This window comes from Rhinoderma darwinii, chromosome 10, assembly GCF_050947455.1.
Source record: "Rhinoderma darwinii isolate aRhiDar2 chromosome 10, aRhiDar2.hap1, whole genome shotgun sequence".
Classification (NCBI taxonomy): Eukaryota; Metazoa; Chordata; class Amphibia; order Anura; family Rhinodermatidae; genus Rhinoderma; species Rhinoderma darwinii.
This window is the reverse complement of record NC_134696.1, coordinates 28,856,953-28,862,952: the sequence shown is the minus strand read 5'-3', so window position 1 is coordinate 28,862,952 and position 6,000 is coordinate 28,856,953.

The following is a 6,000-nucleotide window of genomic DNA, read 5'->3' as shown; positions in this document are numbered from 1 at the left end:
CATTGTCATAGCCTATTGCCAAACAAATATTTTTTTTTCTCTTAAAACTCGTATTATGTTTGTCCCTGGGTAGATCTTCCCATATAAAACAGAACTTGCGACAGTCAGCTGCTATGTGAAATATCCCTGAGGAAACAATTAATTTTACTTGGCGTGATTTGTTTCTGTGGAAGTGGATAGACCGTGGTTTTGCAAGGATGTGAGTTGTTTTTGTTTTTTTTATTGTGCGTCAGTTCTTTTCCAACGGAATGTTGGATTTCATCCAAATATAGAAATTTATTTCTATAATAATTCCATACTAGCTTTTACATTTATGCTTTTCTGAGTTAATTAAAGGCCTCCTTCACATAGAGCTTTTTTGGCAATTTAAACTGCATTAAAAAAAACTCTTGCAAAATGCTGGCGTTAATAAAATGCAACATACTTTTTGTAGTGTACTGGAGTATATCATGTTGATATGTTTTCCATGCTGTACACTGTAATATAGGACGCTATCATGGGCTAGCAGGGTGTATCGGCGGCTGTCAGTGGTGACCGCCGCTGAACACTGAACCACCCTATGGGAAACAGCAACCATTTAATTTAATTGATGCTACACATGAAACCACTTGAGAGGAGGGACTATTTAGGGCTCTTTGGGCGAGTTGGACATCTACCCCAGACAAAGCATTAGCGAAACACGCGTCGGGTCTAGCAGCGGACCCCCGGTCTTGATCTCCCGGCTATTCCCGTACTCGGCAGGTGTAGGTATTTTGTTGCTCAAATGTGATATCTTTATTGCCTTTACTCTTCTTATATTCTATATACCAATCTGTGCAAAAAAATGTCATTTCTATTACCTGTTCAAAGATTTATTATCCACATACTTTAGCATTTTTGGGGGATCCTTTGACCGGATTACTATCTGGTTGATCCGCTGCGTGAATGTTCTGATTCCATCCTTTAATTTGCGAGGGTTATACGTTCTTATTGTGTTTTATGTTGTCTGTTTGTATGTGTCTAATTGACTACAATAAAGGACTTTTTGTATTTTTTCAAGTATATGGTCGTGACCGTTTCTTCTTTTTTGATTTAATGTTTTCCATGCTGTTGCACTTCATTGTATATGTACCTTTAAGAACATTTTTGGCAGATTTTGGACACAGGAAATAGGCCAAGTTCATTATATAGCATCTCTAAGGTGCTTCTGAAAAAGGGGTGGAGCTACAGCCTGGGTTGTCTGACCCCTCCCTGTTGACTATTGAGTCTAGGGCAGGATGAGGTAAAGAAAGGAAGCTCTCTCAGGAGGAGTGAGAGTTTTTGAGGTGAACATTTCTTGGACCTCACACCTAAGACTAGGTTACTTGGTCACTGGCCTAACCTAGCAATTCCTGCAGGTTCCATGCTGCTCTGAAGTTAATAGTTTGGTACAGCGTAGACGGAATTACCAACCAAAAAAGTTGTGGTCCCTGCAACTGGGAACCGCATATAGAGAATAGCTGATCGGAAGGGAAAAGAAATAAGTGACAGACCTGCACTGTTTCCTATGAAGTCTGCTACAACCAGAACTGTGACTCTGTTGCAGATTGACTGCCTTCAGTAAAGGTAAAAGTGAGTTCATGAAGTCCCTGTCTCCTGCCTTATTGCGCTACACCATCAAGGACACCCCAACCTACAACAGGCTGGGAGGCTATCCAAGGCTGTGCCCCGGGGGACTACTACTACCACCACTATCCTATAGTGCACCTCCTCTTCACTGTCCCAGCCCTGGAAGTGAGAGAATATTAGTGAGACGACCCTAGCCACTGTGAACATCGTGTGTTTTACTACTACCACTACTCAGGGTTGCACAGACCATGAGACGAGAGGCGCTTCTCGCCTCAGGCGGTAGCCTGCTGTGGAAGTGCAACATGTGGGGTACTATCTACAGGAGGGCTATATGGGGCACTATAGGGGGTGCTATATGTGGGGCACTATCTACAGGGGGTGCTATATGTGGGGCACTATCTACAAGGAGGCTATATGTGGGGCACTATCTATAGGGGGCTATATGTGGGGCACTATGTACAGGGGGGCTATATATGGGGCACTATGTACAGGGGGCTATATGTGGGGCATAATCTACAAGGGGGGCTCTATCTAGAGAGGGCTCTATGGGGGCACTATCTACATGGGGCACAATCTACAGGGGGCTCTATGGGGGGCACTATCTATGGGGGGCACTATGTACAGGGGGCTCTATGGGGGTGGTCTGTACAGGGGGCTCTGTGGGGGGCACTATGTATGTGAGGCACTGTCTACAGGGAGCTCTACAGTGAAGGAAATAAGTATTTGATCCCTTGCTGATTTTGTAAGTTTGCCCACTGTCAAAGTCATGAACAGTCTAGAATTTTTAGGCTAGGTTAATTTTACCAGTGAGAGATAGATTATATAAAAAAAACCTGAAAATCACATAGTCAAAATTATATATATTTATTTGCATTGTGCACAGAGAAATAAGTATTTGATCCCCTACCAACCATTAAGAGTGCAGCCTCCTCCAGACCAGTTACACGCTCCAAATCAACTTGGTGCCTGCATTAAAGACAGCTGTCTTACATGGTCACCTGTATAAAAGACTCCTGTCCACAGACTCAATTAATCAGTCTGACTCTAACCTCTACAACATTGGCAAGATCAAAGGGCTTTCTAAGGATGTCAGGGACAAGATCATAGACCTGCACAAGGCTGGAATGGGCTACAAAACCATAAGTAATAGTAAGAAAATGGAAGACATACAAAATGACTGTCAATCGACATCGATCTGGGGCTCCATGCAAAATCTCACCTCGTGGGGTATCCTTGATCCTGAGGAAGGTGAGAGCTCAGCCGAAAACTACACGGGGGGAACTTGTTAATGATCTCAAGGCAGCTGGGACCACAGTCACCAAGAAAACCATTGGTAACACATTACGCCGTAATGGATTAAAATCCTGCAGTGCCCGCAAGGTCCCCCTGCTCAAGAAGGCACATGTACAGGCCCGTCTGAAGTTTGCAAATGAACATCTGGATGATTCTGAGAGTGATTGTGAGAAGGTGCTGTGGTCAGATGAGACAAAAATTTAGCTCTTTGGCATTAACTCAACTCGCCGTGTTTGGAGGAAGAGAAATGCTGCCTATGACCCAAAGAACACCGTCCCCACTGTCAAGCATGGAGGTGGAAACATTATGTTTTGGGGGTGTTTCTCTGCTAAGGGCACAGGACTACTTCACCGCATCAATGGGAGAATGGATGGAGCCATGTACCGTCAAATCCTGAGTGACAACCTCCTTCCCTCCACCAGGACATTAAAAATGGCTCGTGGCTGGGTCTTCCAGCACAACAATGACCCGAAACATACAGCCAAGGCAACAAAGGAGTGGCTCAAAAAGAAGCACATTAAAGTCATGGAGTGGCCTAGCCAGTCTCCAGACCTTAATCCCATCGAAAACTTATGGAGGGAGCTGAAGATCCGAGTTGCCAAGCGACAGCCTCGAAATCTTAATGATTTACAGATGATCTGCAAAAGAGGAGTGGGCCAAAATTACATCTAACATGTGTGCAAACCTCATCATCAACTACAAAAAAGTCTGACTGCTGTGCTTGCCAACAAGGGTTTTGCCACCAAGTATTAAGTCTTGTTTGCCAAAGGGATCGAATACTTATTTCTCTGTGCACAATGCAAATAAATATATATAATTTTGACTATGTGATTTTCAGGTTTTTTTTTAGATAATCTATCTCTCACTGGTAAAATTAACCTAGCCTAAAAATTCTAGACTGTTCATGTCTTTGACAGTGGGCAAACTTACAAAATCAGCAAGGGATCAAATACTTATTTCCTTCACTGTATGTGGGGCACTGTCTACAGGGAGCTCTATGTGGGGCACTGTCTACAGGGGGCTCTATGTGGGGCACTGTCTACAGGGGTCTCTATGTGGGGCCATGTCTACAGGGGGCTCTATGGGGGCACTGTCTACAGGGGGCACTGTGTGTGTGTGCTATGATATTTAGGGGCGTAGTGTGTGGCACCGTGAGAATTTTATCTTTGTTTATAGGTGCAGAAATGTTTTAAAAATGAGAAGTTGAAGACAGCTGAGCGGCAAATTGTAGAAATGGGCTGTGGCTGGGAGAAGTCATCATAGAGGTCTGGATTGGATGGAGAAGAAAAGAGAAAAAGAACTAGAATCTGAGCAGACATCACCTGTGAGTCACTTAATGTAAATGTTTATACTGCCTCTAATCTGTACTGTAGTCACTGTATGACAAGCAGCGAGATGATGGGTGGTATGATTTACCATTGTTTGGGCTATGCTGGGAGCAGTCGTTTTACGTCATACAAACCTATACAGCAGGGGTTGCACTAAATTGAGCTGTATTTGTGTGCTGGTGCTGTATATATGTATTTAGCTTTGTTCTGGTGCTGTATTTATATACTGATCTTGGTTCTAGTACTGTATATATGTACTGAGCTTGGATCTGATGTATATATGTATGAGCTTGATTCTGGTGCTGTATTCATGTAGGGAGCTTTGTTCTGATACTGTAAATATGTATGAGCTGTAATTATATAGGATATTGTCTGTACATGTTCCCTCTGAATTGTAAAGTGCTGCGGAATATGTTGGCGCTATATAAATAAAGATTATTATAGGATATATTTCTAATAACAAAATTGAAGGGCAGATGGAATTGTTTTCAATTCATTGTATATTTAATGGGAACCTGTCAGGTAGTTTTAACCCCTTGAGCCGCCACCATGCAGTAATACATGACCTGACAATATTTCCAAGCATTCCCTTGTATGTTTTTTTCAGATGCAGCAAAATCTTTAAAATCAACTTTTAAAACGGTGCACACTATATGCTAATTACTCATTAAAGGGTCCAGGGGGTGGTGCAGCTATCCTGAAGAGTCACATAGTCCTGCCTCCAAACCCACCTTTAAATGCTTGATTGACATCCCCCTGGCAGTTATACATCACTACCAGTCTCCTCCAGCTTTCTTGGATGCGCCATTGCCTTGTACTACTTGGACACGCATCGTGAAGCGAGGTGTACTCTGCCCCTTCATCACTGCACCCAGCATGCCAGGGGAGTACAAGGCAACAGCGCATCCGCAAGAGTTGGAGGAGGCTGCTAGTGATGTAGAACAGCCAGGGGGATCTCAACCAAGGTCTGGGGGGCGTCATTTCAATTTTCACCTCCGGCAGCAGAAAAGCTAGAATCGGACACGTGAAAATGATGCTATACCAAGATCATGCTGCGTTTGGGAAAAATGTAATTGTTTAAAAAAAAAAAACCACAAATCAAAATCATAGACTTATATACAGTATGCGAATGAGACCCTCACAGCAAAGCACTTCGGAGGAAATTTACGAAAAACAAGTGCAAGGCAAAAAGTGGAGCAGGTGCTCATAGCGACAAACTAATTAATCTATTTGATTGGTTGCTATAAGCAATTGCTCCACTTTCCTTTGCACGAGTTCTGATAAATGTCCCCGTCATACCCCAGTATATGCTAGTACATGATGGCAGATGCCAGCCTAAATCATTAGGGAAATGATACAGCACCGTACCGCCATGCAATTTTCAGTGGCTCAGGCTCTGTTCACACTAACATTATGGAACAGATCCCAACTTAAAGGACCAGTGTCACGAAAAAAAAAATTTTTAGATCAATTTGCTTTTGATAGTTTTTTACCGCTCAGACGCTTGTAGATGTACAGTCTGAAGTGTCCATCAAGGGTTTGACCTTCCCCCCAGCTAGCATGCAGAAAGAATGATCCAAATTTCCACTGGTGTGTATATCTCGCTGGTACTTGTGGTTCCACACAGAAGTGAAACTGCAGAAATGCAACTGCTTGCTGTGTATATCCTCGTACGTGATGTTCTAAATCTCCAACAAGGTAGAAAAAGGAGATAGTGCACTACCTTTTGGAAACTGCAAATTCCACAACTTTATTCCATACTTACAAAAATGGATATAGATAAAAGCATAAG